We start from the raw sequence: 20,330 nt of genomic DNA, 5'->3' as shown, positions 1-20,330 counted from the left end.
GAGAACTAAAGAGGCCAGTCCGTTTCCCCAGTTTATATGTTAATAATCAATGAGAACTGGCTCTTGTTTAAATTGTTTATATGTCTGCGGGTGGGGGAAAACCATTAGGTTTTTATGAAGGCCCTCACCCACCAACCTAGTTGGTGGCATGCTTCATCATTGGGCCCCACCCGAGGTTCCGAGTGTACCTCAGGTGTGCTTCGATGTCAGATTACTGCGGAGCGGGTTTTTTTGGTTTGTGAGGGTGCTGTGGGTGTGCTCCGAGTGAGGTTTAAAATACTGTCCTGGGTGTCCCAAAGACTGTTTTAATGGTGAGCCCCAGGCAGTCATGAGCCTCTGCCCGGACAACAGGTTCATTGAGGGTCCCAAAGACTGTTTTAATGGTGGGCCCCAGGCAGTCATGAGCCTCTGCCCGGACAACAGGTTCATTGAGGGTCCAGCAACTTTGCGCAAGTGCACATGGTCCTGGCCCCGGCTGAGCTCCATGCTGAGTTGTTCGCTATAATCAGGTGTACAACCCAAGAGGAAACACCTCTTGCACATATAAGCACCGTAGCGTGTGCTTTACACACAGGGCACTGACAAAGTAACACCCCACACATATAAGGTCCTGACGAAAGCCAGTAGAAGAAAAGGCCTGGCTGAAACTAGTTGACCGCACAGGACGTCGGAGGCCATAAGCCTACCGTGCACCTCCAATAGCCTTTGTTTTTATTGACTGCCTGGGGCCCACCATTAAAACAGTCTTTGGGACACCCAGGACAGTATTTTAAACCTCACTCAGAGCACACCCACAGCACCCTCACGAACCAAAAAAACCCACTCCGCAGTAATCTGTCGTCGAAGCACACCTGAGGTACACTCGGAACCTCTGGTGGGGCCCAATGATGAAGCATGCCACCAACTAGGTTGGTGGGTGAGGGCCTTCATAAAAACCTAATGATTTTCCCCCACCCGCAGACATACAAACAATTTAAACAAGAGCTAGTTCTCATTGATTATTAACATACTTCATCTGCGCCCTGAAGAAGGTGGTACCCCCATGTAGGGGCTGTTCACTGAAACGCGCGTTGGTGCTTTGGACAAGGCGCCCCCTCCTCTTTCTTTATCCCTGGTCTTTGAATTTTGTTAAGGAAATTTTGAACCCTTTAAACAATATATTTTGTTAGAAAACATGATGGAATCCTTAAAATTGTGTATTATTTTCAGCATTTGTAAATTACTCTTCTGTATACTGAGCAGTTATTGTGAGGGGCCCCAATGGATATTCTTCTTTAGTATTATTGTGACGAATATACCTGTGGTGCCATGTGACTATGGTATGAGAAGGTAGTTGAGTCTGGATTTGAGTGAGTGTTGTGCTAGTATGGTTGTGTAATGGGATCAAATTGTCAGGATCAGACTATTTATGTAGTCAACTTTTGTCATTTTAATGCATTGTTATTTATATAGGGTTAATACAATCTTTCAAAAGAAACTGTCTCTTCTGTGTTAAAAAACATTAAAAAATTAAATAATATCGATTTAAGAATGAATATATTTTTTATGTCTTAATTATTTTTGGTCCGGTCAGAGTGTCACACTTTGAACATATGATGCACAGCACGTATTTAAGATAAACAGGTAGAGATAATTTTTGTGTTCATTTTGGTCCTTTTCTCCTAGTTCTCTACCTATATTTGATAGATTGGTTGTTCAACCGCGAGCCGACCCAGCCATCCAGGTTTGTCCCGCTAAAAGCTCGATCGCATCAACTTCCAGAGATTGACTGGGACTAGAGAAAATCTGAAGTCGGCGAACCCTCACCGGATCCGGCTATATGAGGAACATCGAGAGACCCGTGAGAAAAAGCTCCAGAAAAGTTTCTAAGTCTGCTTGTAGAAAAGGTGACCGGGAGCAACCGCGAGAGCCAAGCCGCCTGCCTTCCATCGCATGTCGGCCTGGATTCCTGGGTTGTCCCACTGAAGCAAACTTGAAATATTTTCTAAGTCCACTCCAGAGAAGTTGACCCGGACCTCATCACAAGTCAGGCCGGTGAACCCTCACCGGATACAGACTGGCTGGGAGCTTCGAGGGGCCTCGCAAGAAAAAGCTCCAGAAAAGTTTCTAAGTGTGAGGTAGAAACTGAGACCGGGACCTGCCGGGAGCTGTAGCCGCTCAGGGCTCCATCGCGCCCTGCCTAAAACTTTGACTTTGCCCCGGTCTATCGCAAGCAGGTATCACAATATGGTGCTATAATCTTCTAAGTGCTATATTTTATTAAAACTTTAAAAATTCATATCTCGGGTTCCCTACATTGGATACTTGTCGTTTTGGTGTCATTTTAAAGATGAAAATATTTCCCATTTTTATAAATTTGTGTTGGATTTTTATTATGTGTTGTGTCTTAATTATTTACTGAAATGGTGTTTTTAAATGCTTTACATACCCGTCTTTGAAGTTAAGCCTGTCTGCTCGCAGCCACGTTACCAAGAGTTGAGCATAGGAATAGTTTTCTAAAGCTTTGCCGAGTCCCACCATGTGTTAGTGGCCTTATTGCCAGTGGCAGACCTACATTTGCCCCTACCAATAACCCACTTTCCAACACATGCTATTTAATTGTAAAATTTTATGTTACCAAACAACATTCCTTTAAAGCAAGGCCTATTAACATTGTCAATGCTAGTTAAGATTTTTCGTGGCATCAAATAAGAATGTGCATCATCAGAGACTAAGGTTTTGCTACTAAAAGATCAGTGCTTCTTAGGGTGACCAGATTTTGAAAAACAAATACAGGGACATTCCACACACATGGGTACTATGCTTCTGCATTAAGGAAAGGACACAGAATGATTTAAACGAAAGCACTCACCAAAAAAAAAATATATATATATATATATATATATATATATATATATATATATATGCACAAATCGAGGGTACACGTGTGTAGTAGATGGCATCTATCAGCTCTTTTCACAGTGTGGCCGCCATCCAACCTGCCAAGAAGTTGGGCTCCACTGAAATATGTTGAACTTGTCCCAGTGTAATTTTCAGACACCTGGACACATTCATTAGCATCTGAACATAATCTGCTTTTGTTCTAAGCAGCAACATGCACACAGCGAGGGGCCTTTGTTTTTTTATTCCAGGTAGACCAAAAACAAAGGCAGAAGTTGGCCATCAGGCCTCCTTTTGATTGAGTAACCTGACTGGTAGCGATCTGGAGCCTCACACCTAGATGCAAATGCAATGGAGGGGAAACACAGGCTTACAGATGGCAGATTTACTGGGTTCACGAAGATCTATGCAGCAGGTGCTTTAACCCCGTATGACATTTTGAAATGCAAACATCACAGCCTATTAAGAATAACAGATTTACTGCCACCTTTCTCATTGTTGCCAATTTCATTGTGGCAAAATTTTAAAAAAAATGTAAATGTTGTGGCCCAGATTTTGTTTTTGGGTTACCTCACTTTTTTGGCACACTTCGATACAAAATCTAATTTGTTAAATATTGTAATGCACTCAAATATACTTATGACAGACCTGCTAAACATGTGTGAGGTCTTTATACCCTGATCTCACTTCCTGTGATGCCATGTGTTATGTCACGTGCTGTGATGTCATGCGCCATGATGTCACTTGTATGCTCCCTAACCTGGTTAGTACCCCCATTTCTTTTTTTTTACGACTTTGCCCTGCCTTTAAAGGACATCTTAAAGCATAACTGTACTTCGATGACGGCGCATGCTGCAAGTCAAACCAGGCATTCATTGTGCGAAAGCTAGATATTACTCCATAGCATGTGGGAGATAGAAAGAAAAAAACTTGAAATTTACCCCTTATTCGCCTCCCGTCCTCACACTCTCAAGAACACTAAACTACGTACCACCGCCACGGCGCTGTGGTGGGCGTGGAGCAGCACCTGTCAGCAGCAGGTAAGAAAGAGTACACTTACCCCTCTATTTGGCACCGCACACCTCTGGTTATAAGGCTGAAGGAGAAGCACGGGACAGGAGTCGTCCACCTAGTGACCCGCGTAGGTCGGCCTGCACGCTGGCCACACGGACAGAATCACGGAGAAATCAGGACCCTACGCAGAAGAGATCTTCGTACACTGACAGACCCAAGTGTCTGAGGTTCAGAGACACCAGTACGAGATGACGCGCCATGATGAAGGTACAGTCCGGATGGCTCCCAGGCAGCGATGCGCGCCTTAGAAAGTGCGGTGCGACTGGCCTTCCTATACAATAGTATCCCAGCCAGTTCGGCTTTCTTCGGAGCTCCTCGTGCACCAATGGCTTTGCGGTCCTCAGGGCTGGCTCGTCACAGCTCTAGCTCATTGTCCGCCGCTCATTGACTGGAACCATGCCGCTTTCTGAAAAAAAACAACAGACCATAGCAGTTGCGCGCCGAGCCAAACTTTAGTGTCCATCATCCTCTTGGTTACTACATGCGTTTCTATTGGGCTTAGAGGAGGTCGTACTTCTTGTCATAGACATTAAATGGATACCAAGTTTTAATTCTGCTTCTGAGTATGTAACGTTCTCACACGTTCAGGTTCGTCTTGTGTGCGTTTCCAAATCCTGTCTCTGACTTCTTTACACTGCATTGAAAGCAGAGCGCAACACACATTTTTTTATTTAGTGCCTTTCTTATAAAGCGCGGACATTACCCGAAGGTGTCAGAGCGCTGTACAATAGAACCAGTTACGTTACAAGAGAAAAGTGTTACACAATAGAACATTACAAAGATAAACAGGAGAATAAAAGGCAGGGTACACAAACACAATATCCAACAGGGCATTCAAGGGTGAGGAATGTACAAGCACATGGTCGTGTGAATGAATAAACGGTTTATAGTATGAAACAAACATTAAACGTCTTGACTCAAAAATGCAGGTGATGTCAGTCGTGTAAGAAGGTAAGGTCCATGGAGAACGAACACATTTTTGGAAGGTAAAATAGGTTTCAAAAGCGGTAGAGGCCTTTTGTTTGTCAGTTGGGTGAATACAAGTAAAAAGTTAGTGACACCCACCAAATGCCGGTGATATAGTATAGTTAATTGAAACCATTACAGAAAAGAGTAAAACGTTCAAATATAAAAACGTTTTTTAAAGCGTGTCACATAAGACGCTACGTCAATATAAGGTGCAAAGGACCGACTCAATAAAAGTCAAATAAATAGAGAAAACTAATTGCAATCCTGATTCACAGTACCATGCACCTGTAATAGTACATGATTTACTAAAGATCCAAATATAAAAAACGAAATAGCAAAGCAAATCTTTTTAAAACTCTGTCATGTCCACATACTGGGGAGGGGATGTGGTCCGTCGGCTAGACTACCGACTTTGGTGCTGGAAACCAGGGATCGAGCCTCGGGGTTGCAATCGCATCCTGTGATTCTGGGCACATCACCTAATCTCTCCATGCCTGAATGTGTAATGTAAATGCGGTGCTCGTGTAAAGCGCGCCAATACCTTCGGGTCGAGTTCGCGCTATATAAATATTAAAAAAAAAAATACTATTTTAAACAGCCCTCAACATTTTTTAGCAGCAGCTTCTTTAAATCTAACAAATGTAATAGCTAGTTGTTGATCTGCGCGTCTGAGACAAGCAATTGAGCCCAATAGGTATTTCATTAACTTCAGTTTATATCATACTGAAAAACGTGCACCTAAATGTAATTGTCTAGTGTCCAGATATATCGTATTGTAATTGCATTTATATAGCGCTTACTACCCCTGACGAGGCGTCACAGCGCTTTATCGGCGAGTAGCGCGCTACTCTGGAACCCATAAAGGATTAGTGTTCAATTAGTATAGTGAGATATGAAAGTGATTTAAGTGGTGTATATATATATGACTTTATCACCATCCAAGCATGAGCATGTTTACTAAAAATGGTTTTGTCTTCTAGGAATGGAAAAAAATGAAGAGATTTATTTGCAATTAACTTAAAAGAGACTGCACTTGGTTGCTTTTCCAATATTCATCAATATTTAAAAGCTCTAAGGCCGAATGTAAATGCTCATTCCAGGAATGTTGATGGAGCGAAGTACAGAAGATTTTGTGTGTACCCCGTTCAGACCAATCACCCCCCATAACAAAGTAATATATTAATTTTGTTTGCTGTGTATTAACCAAACACACACATTACATGTGGGAAATGCTCTACATAACAGGTTTGATTAACATATTAATTAATGGTGTAAAATGCATGTTTAATCTATTTTGCACATTTAAGTAGTGTAATAGTGCATGTCTATGTTGTAGTGTACATTGTGCATTGCATGCTGCTTTTGCTTCATTTTAATGGCTTTCAGATGGATGCTTTTCCGCTAGGTAACAGTTTTTAGGGGATAAATATTATCCCTGGCGGGTCGTGGGACAGAAAACACTTATTTTCTGTGTATTCACATTTTCTTTGTGTGTGTTTATCGTAGTTTGGCTGGTGGCCAGTTTCAAGATGGCTTCATTTTTCCCAGTTCTGCGCAGTAGAGAATGCTTGCATCATCTGGCTGGAGGAACCTCGTGCATGCACTGTGCTCCACTGAACTTTGCAACTCCAGCAGACTATGTTCGAGGCCATTTGGTGTGAATGCCGGTGAGTGGCTGAGAGCCAGAATGATAGCACGAGAACAGCTGAATGCCTGCCAAAGAAGAACAGTCGAATGCCTGCCAAAGAATGACCACGAAGAAACAGCTGAATCCCTGACACTGAACATTTGAATCCCTGCCAATGAACCTTTGAATGCCTGCTAATGAACTGTGGGACAGTCGAATTTGTATCTATCAGCTTGTCAAACAAAGTTATTCACGGACATCCTGGGAGCTGATAACTACACTGTTATTCATGGACATCCTGGGAGCTGAGAACTACATTGTTATGAACTGACATGCTGGAAGCTGAGAACTGCATTGTCATGACCAATCAGAGCAAGGGAAACAACAAGAGTTGAAACATTTGAGGGTAGAGAGCCAGCAAACACAGTATGAATATCAGACCAAAATTGGGGTTTGGTGTCAGAGAAGGCGGAGGAGAAAAGCTGCTTTGGAGAGATGCTTCGAGCTTGGAATTATGCCAGATTGCGCACTGATGACCCCTGTAGGGTCGAGATCGTTGCGGGACACTAGCCTGGGTGAGAGAAGTCGTCGAGGAGGCCAAGGGTTAATTAAGTAAGTTGGAGTTTTAGTGCTGGGTAGGAAGGTTTTAGTGTAGGAAATCTTTAGAATTAAATGCATGTTTTTAACTATGGTTCACTGATCCTTCATTTTTGGAACCCTCTGTCAGTTACATGACCAAGGATTGATTTTTAACCATTTTGAGAATAATGAAATGAATGCAAACCTACATTTTCTCTTCATGACTTTTATTAAACAGTTTCTTGATTTATGTCCTGAATAAATGGCAATGCTCAAGTGAAAATTAATAGTGAGAGAATAAATGATAATTTTCTTTATGCTAATTAATTACATAAAATCTTTTAAATGATTTCAGGTGTTCGTGATTCTTTTAGAGTCAATTAATTATGCAATTCAATGTATTGTTGTAGTGAGGTTAAGCTGGTCTTGACAATCACTATCAACCAGTCCAACTAATTGGTCCATCGACCAAGTGGTGGAGTGCCTTGATGTTAAAGCTAGGATTCTACAGATGCAGATGTACATAATGTATTTAATGTAAATATTGTTCCTATAGGTAATAAGGTACCCCCCCACATGTCCAGCGCATCGTTCCTCCTGTGTGCAGACTCGTGAGAGAAACGTATGAGTGTTGGAGTTAAGGGCCCCACCAATGAATGCGTGTGTGAATGAGTTAGTGTGACGACGGGTCTGTGACGCAGGGAGGATATGTAAAATTTGCCCCCCCCTTTCGCGCTGGATCAATGTAACCTTCTTCCTTACTCTGATTAATGTCCTTCCACGTATAATGTTTCTGAATTGAGATAGCATCTCAATTGCTCTCAAAAGACGAGGGCCGATCCCCCGCTGATTAAGCTTAAGCCATAAATGGCTTCTGCAGACTTTTATCAAAAGCTGATTACAATCAATAAAACAGTTATATATGTGAGACAAGGTTTCAATTGATTTACCAACTATTAATGATAGGGCTTAAACATTGTCAAGGGTATCAATGGTAGGCTGATATCCTGTCTTATTAAAGAGCTCCAGCTGTAGTAAGTAGACCAAATCATCCAGTTCTTTTTAGTAGGGTTTTAACAGAAATGTTCCTTCCACATCTAGAAGGATAATAATTCTGTAACTAATAGGATCTGTAGCTGCTCTTCAACATTTTTTAGTGTGTTGATGCTACATCTTCCTTGATTTTGTTACACCAACATCTCTATTGGAAACTGTTCCTTCCACTGAGGTAGCCTCTTGTCTCCATCGCCCTCAGGCTCACTCTCTCCTCAAGTACTGTGAGGCAGTGGTCTCTCTTAATGCTGCCAGACACTCTTCTGTCCGGGACTACCAGCCCTTCTTTTCCACCCATTTTGGATATCGGTTTTCCATCCCCATAATGCACTATTTCCGGTATTCCTCAAAAGATAATGTCTCATCTCCATCCTCCATCCTACAGGCATTTTTCTTCATCTACAACAACTTTACCCTAGTTTCCTGATCCTGATCCTGATCCTGATGTACTGTATACAGTCATAGCTTGGGTGTTGTTTTACATTTTGTAAGCAAGCAATGCACATTCCGATCAACCTTTCTCGGCAATTAGTTTCCAAAATGTACCTCATAATAATAACAGTGCTGTCACGTTAAGACATTTCTTATGAGTGAGAACCAAGTAGCATATTTGATGTCATCACAGGAAGTGATTACAAGCATACTTTGCAATCATTGAGACACGGAAAGTGAAATCAGTGAATTGGTAAAGCAACCAAAATAAAAGTAAAATGAATAGTATAACACTAAAATCTCACTAATGTAGGCAAGTGTCTGACAACAGTAGTCGGTTACAACTCGAAATTGTCTTTTTCCATCAAATGAAAAGATCTGTAAGGTTGCTTCATAATGTCATTTTGGTACTAAAATGCCTTTACAGCTTCAAAGAATAACTCTGCACAAAGCAGATCTCTAAACAGAGGTACATTTAGAGGTCAATTAATATCTTCTCTCCCCTCCAGCTGTGACATGTGTAGGAAGCTGGCTCTGTATATACTTTACCAAAGTAAGGTATAGTGTGCACAGAGTCCAGTGGAACCCCATAGGTAGGCAGAGGTAAAAGTAGATAGCACCTTACTCTCTATTTGTGGTAGTGTGGGCAAGCAGTAAGGCTTCATCAGATGGTAGTGTTAAGCATTTGTTGTAAATCAGCCAATAAACAATGTTTACAAGGATCTCATTTCTACAATAGATGTGGAAGATATGATAAGGAGTGTTACTTCCCTTTCACAAACTTCGAATTTGTAGTTAGAATGGGGAGTTATATCCTTCTAACTATGTTATTATATTAGATAAATGTAGAATCAATCAACATTTTTAGAATTGAAGCCTACAAACAACGAATTTCTCTCAAGCCCACTACAGCCGAATATGGACATAGCTTTTATTTTGCAAACAACAATCATAAAAAAAGGAGTTGAGCTATTATTGTGTATTCACACTATATACAGAATAAAAATTGATCCAAGTGACTTTCGTGCCTCAGAATAGTGACCAAATCCAACAGTGACATATTATACAGTGACTAATGAAAAAAGGAGCGGTTGGTTATTGGAATATACTGGGAGGTCCCTTATGGAATCAATTTATCAGTTCAATTGATGGGAATTATTTCGGTGACCTAGGACTCTTCCTTTTAAAAGTCTACGACTTTTCAACCCTCTCATGTTATGGGGTCTCTTCAGGACAAGGGATTCTGGGGACCCAGGCAATGATATTAGCCGAAGGTTTTAAATGAGATCATCTTGATGTTGATGGTCAAGGAAGGGCCCCACTTTAGTGGGTCAGGCAGACTCCGGCAGGAATCTGTCAATAGTAGTGTGCAATGGTTGTCCAGTCTCAAAGGTACCAAGCGTAGGGATTCAGCTAAGTAGGGCACTGGTCACCCTACCAATTGATAAGGGCACTGGTCCCCCTATCCTAGTAGTATACCAGTCTCATACTATAATCAGGCAAAAGGGAGGAGCACTGACCACCAGGGATTTCACATAAGTTACCCCTCTGCCACAGTCAGCAGTGATTGAATCGAGCGCCAAGAACCAATTAAGTAAATCCAGGGCTCTGGTCTCCCTAGGATGCTTCATTCGCCCCACACACGCCCTCAGATTGGATCGAGCCCCACGGAGAGGTTACTCACGGACCGACCCGCACCGCCACCGGATCGAGACCGGTTCTTGGCTAACAGATTGGAATCCTTTCTCTCGGTACTTGGACCCTCTACAATACCGCCTTATCCCAAATCAATATACCGAATATCTTCATGCCGATTCCTCTGCTTTGATTGGGGTAAATCACGCGCTGATTTGATACTGTGCTTCTTCACCACTACTCTAAACCTTTGATCCCGTTTTTGCTTGGACTTCTTGATCTACGCTATGCTATGCTCAGCACTCCTTAAAAATTGTGACCATTGTCCTGATGATGGCCTGGAATCAATCAGGCTGAAACGCCGTTGACCCTCCCCAGCAAAGAACTTTGGCATTGCTGTGGTCAATTTATTCATTGTTAAGAAACTACACTGTATATAATTTTTTGTCTCTTTTGACCACATTGTTACCTTATCATTTTCTCCGTTCACGCTGTTCTTCACCCTTGTGTCACTGCACCGTTCACTACCACTAGCACGCCCAGTGCTCACTTGAGTGTTACGGTCACTTGTACCTTGACTTGTACTGTAGTAATGTAAGTCCCCTGTGGTCTCCCTTTCTTCTTCCCCCTCAATATGTGATTTATATCACTAATTCTGAATTTGCTATGTTTTAAATGACTTCCAGTTGAGATGTTGTTGTTTGTTAGATATCACACTGGGACATCTCTTAGACAAAAGTTTTTGTATATTTGCAGTTTTCAAGTTTTCATACAAACCAACTCCACGCTTAGAAGATTTTTCAAAGAAAAGCAGTCAATGCGATCCTATGAGACGAAATGACGTTATCGGTTTGCAGGTAGATACTTTGTTGTGGGAGTTGGTATTCTGCAGTTAAGATCAGGGTTCCCCCAAGGTCAAGGATGCACTCTCAAAACACCGACAGCGGCACTAGGGCGGCTGGGTGCAGAGTACTAAGGCCCAATGTTATCCAATGAGGGGTATGGGGCCGATTTAATACACAAAGTGCACCTACAGTGGCGGCCGGGTGCAGGGTGCTGGTGATGGAGCGGGTAGTACAAAATTTTGTATACCCCCATTTCTGCATGTTCATACTAATTAGAATAATCTATTAATTGTAATAATATTAATGTGTTTGGAGTGATGATTAACCAACTCTACTAATGTATGAATTATACGTGGGATTTGCATTTTGCATGGCTAAAATAATTTGTAAACTAATATACGTACGCATACTAATGCTAGAAAATTAGAATATTGCATGATATATGTTGCTTTCGTGATGTAATTGTACGTCGCACCAGATGACATCACTGGGTGAATATAAACGCTTTGAATGTCGCTATTATGCTAGATAATTACATACACCTTGGGGAGTTAGTGAGGGTTTAACATTTTATTAGCTATTTCCATGTTTAAATTATGTTTTATGTTTGTTTCGCTTAAGTTAACCATTTGGGCCTAAGAAAAAATGGCTGACCGAGACACACGACGCGACTGCTACCATTTCACGAGGTTTCGGGTGAAGTGCGCCTGCGCCACCGCCAGCAACAGTGGCCTCGTCCTGACCCGTGCAAGATGTACCCATCAAGGTCGTACTGGGAGAGTTGCCAAGACTACTAAACAAAGGACTGTCTTTAAAACCGGAATCAGCAAATGTGATGACCTAACTAAATAGACTATGTGAGAACCTTACCGAATGACCCCAAACCCTCCAATCAGGACTGCCTAAAACTGATTTTTGTTACATTTTGGCATTAAAATCATTATAAAAGATGGTAGAATAGTGAGGCTGTAAAGAATTGGAGTTGGAGGTCTCGCTGCTATTTCCCTGACGTTATGCTGACGGAGAGGACGGTGACACTGCTGGACAGCTGTTTCCCTGAATCTTTGACAGATTGAATTGCCGCCTGACTTTGATGAATTAAAGATTATCACGACTTGATTGACTTAGAGGACGACTAATAGCCAGATTAGGTAAATATGATGTTCTGTGGTTTGACTAATGATTTATTACATTTTGCAATTAATTAGATAAAAGTATTGATCTACAGACAAATGTGTTGGGCTGTTTATTGAAGAGATTTGATTGAGATTGAATATAAAATAGAAGAATTGAATCACTAATTATCCAAATACAACTAATTTGATCCATCGATTAAATGGAGGGAATATCTCGAGATTCTAAGTTTAATAAAGGTATTCAATGTATATTCATGTAAATTAGGTTCTTTAGGTGAATAGGTATTCCTTTCATGTCAGCGATTGGAAATCTTATCCCTCCCGTAAGAGCAGATCAGGTTAGTTTGAGTGTTGGTGTTATGGGCCCCACCAATGAATGTATTGAGTGAAAGTGCTAGTGTGATGTTTGGTCTGTAACGAAGGGAGGATTTGACATTCCACGCTGCAACACTGGTTTGCGTCAGGTGCCCTGTTGATTTCAATAGGGATTCTCCGGTTGCAACAAACACTGCTGGCTTCGGGAGGAATATCTTCTGGAGGTGACCACCGGTTGGAGAGGTAAGTTGGGATGCTGGGGGATGCTGGGACACCATCTATTAGGCCACCCAAGGCCATGGGACGTTGCTGGAAGCAGCAAATGGCTGAGGTAGTTCACAAAAGTGGCAAGCCTTTGAAGCTTCCCCTTGGTGGACCCTGCCCATCCTGGGGGAGGAGGCTTGGCACCTCGTCCCAGGATGTGCATTGTTTCAGACCCCAAGAGCAGCAGGCTCTCGACCCAGAGGTCTAGAAACATGCCATGACACTAGAGTTAGGTCGTTTTCAGTAGGCATCTCTAAGATGACCTCTGAGTGCATTTTTCACTAAATCCCACACTGGCATCAGTGTGGGTTTAATGTGCAGATAAGTTTGATACCAAACTTCCCAGTTTTCAGTAAAGCCATTATGGTGCTGTGGAGTTCCTAATGACAAACTCCCAGCACCATATACTCTTAATGGCATTACTGCACTTTCACTGTCTAAGAATTGGTTTAGACATTGTAGGGGTATAGGGCTCATGCAACTGTACCCTCAACAGTGCTATAGTGCACCCAGATAGAGAGGTGGCTTAACTATGCCAGGGCAGTGTGTTGTAGGCACGGCACACTAGGATGTGTGCCATGTCAACTCTTTACTTTGCTCTGAACCAAAACACGCAGTCTGCAATGGCAGTGTGTGTGTGTAAAGGCACAGGGAGTCTAAGGGTCACACAATAAGTGTTGCAGCCCTTAGAGGCCTTCCCTGGCCACAGTGCCCTTGGTATCTACAGTACCTTTTGCAATGGACTTACATGTGGCCAGAGAGTGTGGTTTTGTATCAATGCAGTTTAGGGAAAGAACATAGGCCCTGAGTACCTGGTTGGCAGGAACCCAGGGCACAGTCAGTCAAAGCACATCAACAGTTTGGCAAAACCTGGGGACAACCATGCAAAAAGAGAGCACTTTCTTACAACATGTAGCCTATTGTGAGTGAGAACTCAACCAGATATCCACATGTGTGGGGTTCACTCACAATGAATGAGGCTTGACATCTCTGTAACAATGTTTACTGCCTCCTTCACAGTCCCATACTAGGCTTTTTGAATGTTTTATTACATCCATGTAATCCCTGGTTGGTGGTCAATGGGTCTCCTCCAGCAAATTGTTAATACCTTCTCTACAGAGCACAATATAAATCAAGACCACCCCACAGTGTATGTTTTTTGGTCTTTCCTTTTGATTTGCACCATCTCAAAGTAGTGTAAAACAAAGGGAATATTAGCCCTTGTGCTGTATTTTGTAGAGTTAAAAATTTGTGCAGAGAGATGAATAGCGAGACTGCAAATTAGGGTGCTTCCCTTTGTTTTCTTATTTTTTGCAAGATGCTGTGAGAGTTTGTGTCTCTGTTCCTCGGTCACTTGGAAAAATGATATTGTAATTGGGTGAATCACACAAAATTCACTGAGCTAACAACATGTCACGGACATAGTCAAGTGTCTCCAGTGGGTTACCTTGTTAGCACTGAAGAGTCTGAATGTCAAGCATGTCCCTGCGGGTTGGCACCAGGGAAAGCAGGGGTCTCAGACATGCAGGGCTGCTGGCCATAACCGTGGGTGTTGAGATCATATGCCCCCGGTGTCCTGCGGTCAATCCTACTATGGCTCTGCAGACTGATCCAAGTACACATTTTCTGCACTTGTCTCCTTACCAGGAGATAAGTACAGAGCAAGGGGAGCTGTGAAAGGCTTCTCATGGAGGTGATCTTGACTGCAAGGGCACAGAATTCCGCAGTCAAATAACAGACAGAATAATGTACTGTCTAGGTCAGTGCTTAGCTTAGTAAAAAGAAAGTGCTTAAATATCAGAGGACAATGAAACAATCCTCAGTTCAGTGGGGTTCTGGGGTTCAGTTGTAGACTTGTGATCTCGTCTATGTTTCCCAGTTAAGTATTACACCCGCTACGATACCCTCTACCCATTCTCTGAAGCTCTCCTGATATTTACAGTGATTTACACAAAAGTACAGCTATGGGCATAGATTAGACACAATTCAGTTCACTGGTGATTACTGCATGCAATAATTCATAGATCAGTTCAAACATCTCTTTCTAAAAGCAGTCACACTAGCAATGGTGCTCTTACAAAAGATTTACCTGTGCGCTATCCGTTCATTCTTTCATCCTTAGCCACGCCTTTCATGTTCATGGAGACACAGCTCGTGTGGCGCTGGCGGGTGTGTTCATCAGATCTGCACCTTCTGCGTCAGCTCTAGTGACGTGGGACCATGGTCGTGGCTTCACTCTAGAACCAGACCACTGGGGATGAGTAGCACAACAGGCCTGTGGACGTTCGTCCTCAGCAGAAGTTCTGGCATTCAGGCCAGGATCAGAAGGTGCTCATTTAGGGTAGTTGCAGCCTTCAGCATGGTTTCAGATGGGTGCTCATCTTGGGTAGTTGCGGCCTCCATGACGGTTTCGGATGGGTGCTCATCTTTGGCATTTGTGGCATCCAAGCTGGTTTCAGATAGGTGCGCATCTTCGGCATTTGCAGATCATGGGCCAGGAACAGGGATGCTTCAGCGGTGGCGACAGCTTCCTTATCATGTACATCAATGTGAGGAAGTGGCAGCACCAGTCCTTCGTGCATGCTGCAGTGGTGTTCGACGGCATGATATTGATTTTGGTCTTAAATTCTTTAGGCATCCAGCTTTGGAAACTGCCCCGGGACACTGTGGGACCCCTTGTAAAATGGGTCAGTTTCGGCTTCACTCCTGATGTCAATCAGCTACCTCTGGGTCTTCCTCATGCCTGTTACACTTACACAGCAGGACTTCTCTTTCTGGTCTTTCTCTCTAGACATTGTCTCCTCCTGTAGAGCCAGGCACTGCCATTCCCTCACTGACCAAACAGGTAGGCTTCTAGGCAAACCTTTACCTTCTCCTTCAAGTTGTGCCAATTACAGGTGATGTGCTCTCATCTATGGATGTCTTGCTGTCATGCAGATACCAGTCCTGGTCACTCATCAGCTCTTCGAGTACTTTAGTGAGCACTCCCCTACTTTGTCAAGAACTTGGACCTAGAACAGAGTGGGATGGTTAAGGTTCTGTACCCATTTTCCAAACAGCAGATGTGGATTCGCTGTTGAAGATCCTGGAACTCATTTGCTTTATTTCTGGTTTTGTATTCAATGTGATGGATCTCACAGCAAGAAGTGATGAGGCTGATTCCTGGCAATGGTATACAAAACACAGCCACAATGAAGTGTGAAATCACTGTTTCTTAATGCCATCTTCCTTCACGTGAGTGTCTAATTCTCCACCTTCTAACAACAGGAACATGGTGAGTACACTTGTGCTGCCTGGGTAAGCTATATCCACTCTTCATTTTGTGCTATGCAAAAGCAAGAGTCCTCCATAATGGATCCGAGTGGTCCCACCAGAGACTTTCTACATGCACAGAATCTGATTACCAAGCATAGGGTACACATTCACCCTACATAATGATTTTGGCGCACACACAAGATGTCAATGTAAGGATCTGGGGATCACACCAAAGTGGACTTTTACAAGAGCGGAATCAGTTGACTGCACTCGCCTCTGAATCAGGAAACAATTCTGGTCAAGACTAACAATTCACAAAATTGTTACAGTGCCACCATTCTTTGTGATCAACCAATGACATGTAAAGTATTAACACGCTTGGTGCACCCCTCCAGTTCACAGAATAGGTTCTGAGCTTCGCATTTTCATTGACTGGCTTAGGCCACAGTGCATCTGTAAATATTTAGGGGAAACAGCACCAAGAAATCTTAAAGCGCCAATAGAAGGTACCGTCAGCATGTGACTAGGACCCTAGCACAGTGTCAGTCTGACTAATGAATACACTAAGAAAGTTTGTCCTGGTCAAAATTGTTACCGTAGTATTTTGTCTCCAAGGTGGAAGTTGAAATCCCCTAGTTGAAACTGTATCTGAGGAAAGCCTCTCGAATCCAGATAGCCGTTTGACAAGGTCCATTTGAAGCTGTTGGTTTTAACGCGAAAAGCTCGGACAGGAAAAGTTAAAGTTTTGCACATAGGGAAGTCCTATGATCGATCAGATACTTTTGCCGTCTTTGCCCTGTCAAGAATTCTGCATTCAGACTTAGCCTCTTAGCTCAGAATCCTCCAGTGGGGCAAGGCTGCAGGCTTTATCCAGGAAGGTTGCATTGAAATCTGATAGGCATGCCTTGAGGGTCCACTGAACAGGTTTTTAAAGCAGCAAAAATATCTAAGCAGGACAAATTTAATTATCTTGTCTAGCAAGATTGTGCCTTGTGCAGATCAACTTGGGTGGTTGGTCTCAGTCCTCTGGAGGTCCAACATTTTTCTGAGTCTGATTTCTTTCAGAGATTTCAGAATAAGTCCTTCTGGACACCAATAAGGCTCCCAGGACCTCAAGGACAGTACTTAGGGGTCATGTCTCAGCTCAGCAGAGGCCACCATAAAAATGACCATTTCAATTCCAGTTTCAAATGGTCACTCAAGGATAAATGTCTCTTGCAGCTTGATGTGTCCCTGTAGTCACACTAACCCTTGGAGTTCACTTCTTTGTTTTTAGTACAGATGAGAGCAGGTCCTGCCCTTCAGGTCTCCTCACAGATCTCAATCAGTAAGTGCAGTCCTTCTTCTACAGGTCCAGAAAATATTCTGAGGAGCTGTTGGGGAGTTGCCAAGTTTGTAAGTTTCTCTAATTCATTGGGAGTGACTCCTGGACACTCCCTTACCAAAGGGAAAAAAGTTCCCGGGGACAACCCTACCCACTTTACTACACTTCCTATTTGCCTTACTGCAAATTATCCCAGAGTGTATTAGTTTAAGGGAAATCCAAGATAGCACAGGCCTTCTGCCCTTGGAGGGAGCCTGCGTGTAAGTCAGAAGTCTGTTTAACGAAATGTGAATTCCCTAACACTTGTTTTGGGACCAGCTCCCCCTTCCCACTGAGCTGGTGCCCAACTGGCTACTCCTGTCCTGAAAATAAATGATTCCTTTTGCTTAGGTTTCTCCTTAAATTAAACTACGAATGGGCAAGTTTCACCTCTGCCCCTTTCAAGTTAGTGAAGTTCCTGGAACATTCCTAGCTACTCTTCCTGAGCGGATAGGTATAACCACACACAGTTTATCTGATCACCAGGCCTAAGCCATTGATCTGCTCTTGAAGCAGTTTTCACTCCTCATTAAGGGCAAGCACTGGCAAGCAGCCTATGTCAGACTAATGCAAAATACTGTCCAGGAGCTTCATACTTGGAAAAGGTAATAGTTGCTTTCCCTAAATATTTTATAAAAATCTAACTATCATTAGTTTGGATTTTTAACAAATATAAAAAATAGTGGTTGAATACTTTTTCAGGCTTGTCCCAAACCCGAGATAGCAGAATTAATATTTTAATCTGTACTCTAGTATTCATCATACAACTCTAGTATTCAGTATAGGGCAGCTATAGCCCTCTACACTTAAAATAGGGTTTGGAGGCTTGTCATATAGAGGCATGGTAACATTAAGTTTCTACATTTTCCACTTTTAAACACCTTGCAACCTACCTTATAGGGTACATGGGTGATATTACAATTCAAAAGGAATGTATTTGCCCATATCAAAGAGGTTAGTTTGACAGGCCAGGCTGCAGGTTTAAGCTGCAGCAGTCAGGCTACTGTGGTATGCCTTAAGCTATGTCTCCTTGTCACATAAAGATGGCACAATAAGCGATGCAGTTTACTGGTATGATATGTAACTTTCCATGCAATGGGTGTAAAATCTGCACCATATACTATGGCCTTATAAGAGAGTTAAAATACATATGTCAATTAGGGGTTAGCCATTTTTTAGATTTTGTTTATTATATTATTAAGTTTGAATGTTACACACATGGAAGTACAAGATACAGTTATGATTGAAGCCAGTTTCTAGATGTTATAAGGGTCAGAGCACATTCACTGGGCACTGGATGCAGCATCGCAGTGTGCAGTGTCTAAAAACCAGCAATAAAATTCTGCAAAACAATAGGAACGATCATGGCTTAGATGACAGGGATGCTGCTGCTACCCAGCCTGGAACTGTTTCGCCCATTCCACCTGCCGACCTTTCTCTGGCCAAGACCGCGGTGTAAGAGAGGACACCATTGAAGGCTTGGGGTCCATCGACTGCTGTTGGGTCGGAATCTCGTTTGAACTCTCAGTGATTATTCTGCCCCTGTCTCTTGCCCATATGTGCTAATTCTTGCCAATGCTCCTAGCCTCTCACCTGGTTCCCTTGAGTCCACCCTTGACCTTACAAATAAGGTAATACAGTGGATTTACAACCACGTTGGATCTATTCGCAATCTTCATAACATGACATGAGGGATCGGGCTGTTTCCTCGGCAGTTCCAGGGAGATTGTATCATCATAAACTTCCGTAGGCCATCAACTACAGAGGAAATCCTGCTCCAGGCAAGGTCAAGACTGCTATATACAGGCCCAATAAAGTTACTCCCTCTGTTTTTTTTTTTTTTTACAGACATCTGATGCTTTTTCCCCCCTGTCTTGAGTGCTCGTCAGCCACCCTGCCAACCTTACCACCCGGACCAGTTCTTACGTGGGAACACGTATGAGTTCCTTGCTAATCTATTTTTTTTTTAAAACATATTTTTATTTGCATTTGTGTAATTTGAGGCATTTGTATACACATATTTCTCAGTTATTCACTTTACATTGCTTAATCAGCATAATTCCGTAGGCATTTCCATACACATTTCAGCCTGATAACCCATCTAGAAATCACTTCACTTTTCTCCAGATTTATCTGTACTCTTTCTAAATCTTACCTACCATACAATAATGCTTTATGTCAATTTTTACCCCGGACAATGCCTACCACTATTTCTCGGTCCCATCCCATTGTCCGGACTCTAGCCACAGACCACGGTTCATTACTGTCCTCATCAAATCAAACTCAGAATTTAAAATTTAAACAAAGAACCCAACATCGTGCAGGGGGGGTGGGTGGGGGTACAGGGTACCAAACTCTAGGGATATGCCAGCATTCTTAGCTTTGAGGTTTTAAGCGCCAACTGTTACGCATCTTCCTAGGGGGGTTTCCTTACTTTCTGCTGCCGACCCTGTCCGAGTGTAGGGCTCTGTGTTCATTTAGAGGTGTCCATATTCCTTGCGCTGCCGTCTACCTGCCCACACCCGTCCTGACCTAAGAGTGTCCATCTACTGTGGTATAGGATGAGCTACCCACTATCTCTCCCTGTCTCTCCTCCCGTTTCCTGTTCTGGTTCTGGATTCTCCCAAGCAGCCAGGGCTTCCCTCCATAGGTCTGCTATGGGCTGTCTCCTTATGCCCTTCGATTGCTCCCAACTCAAAGCTCTGCCCTCTGCTCCGGCCCAGCTAATCACATCCCGGTTCCAGCAGAATATCCTCAGCCCAAATAAGGACTTCCATTGTAGTGCTATCCGTCGCTTGGCCAATCCCAAGGCCAAATCGATCAGTCTATTCCCCACCTTTCGTTTAATCGGTCGCGGTAAAAGCCCCAGTAAGTAGGTCTCTATCATGGGGGCTAGCTCCCTC

At 42.9% G+C, this 20,330-nt stretch overlaps 1 protein-coding gene across 2 annotated transcripts in view; it reads right to left on the bottom strand.

Annotated features, from left to right (window-relative positions):
* R3HCC1 (R3H domain and coiled-coil containing 1) overlaps positions 1-4,227 on the bottom strand; it is a 224,895-nt gene extending 220,668 nt beyond the window's left edge. Inside the window, exon 1 of one of the 2 annotated variants that reach the window (XM_085633230.1) lies at positions 3,941-4,227. The gene's annotated coding sequence lies outside the window, so the exon portion shown is untranslated. The remainder of the gene's footprint in view (positions 1-3,940) is intronic. The other variant, XM_085633229.1, reaches the window with a different exon arrangement.
* Between the last annotated feature and the right edge of the window lie 16,103 nt (positions 4,228-20,330).

Source organism: Triturus cristatus, chromosome 11 (genome assembly GCF_964204655.1).
Source record: "Triturus cristatus chromosome 11, aTriCri1.1, whole genome shotgun sequence".
In the NCBI taxonomy this organism is placed as follows: domain Eukaryota; kingdom Metazoa; phylum Chordata; class Amphibia; order Caudata; family Salamandridae; genus Triturus; species Triturus cristatus.
The sequence above is the reverse complement of the archived record's forward strand: the minus strand, read 5'-3'. Positions and strand labels throughout refer to the sequence as shown.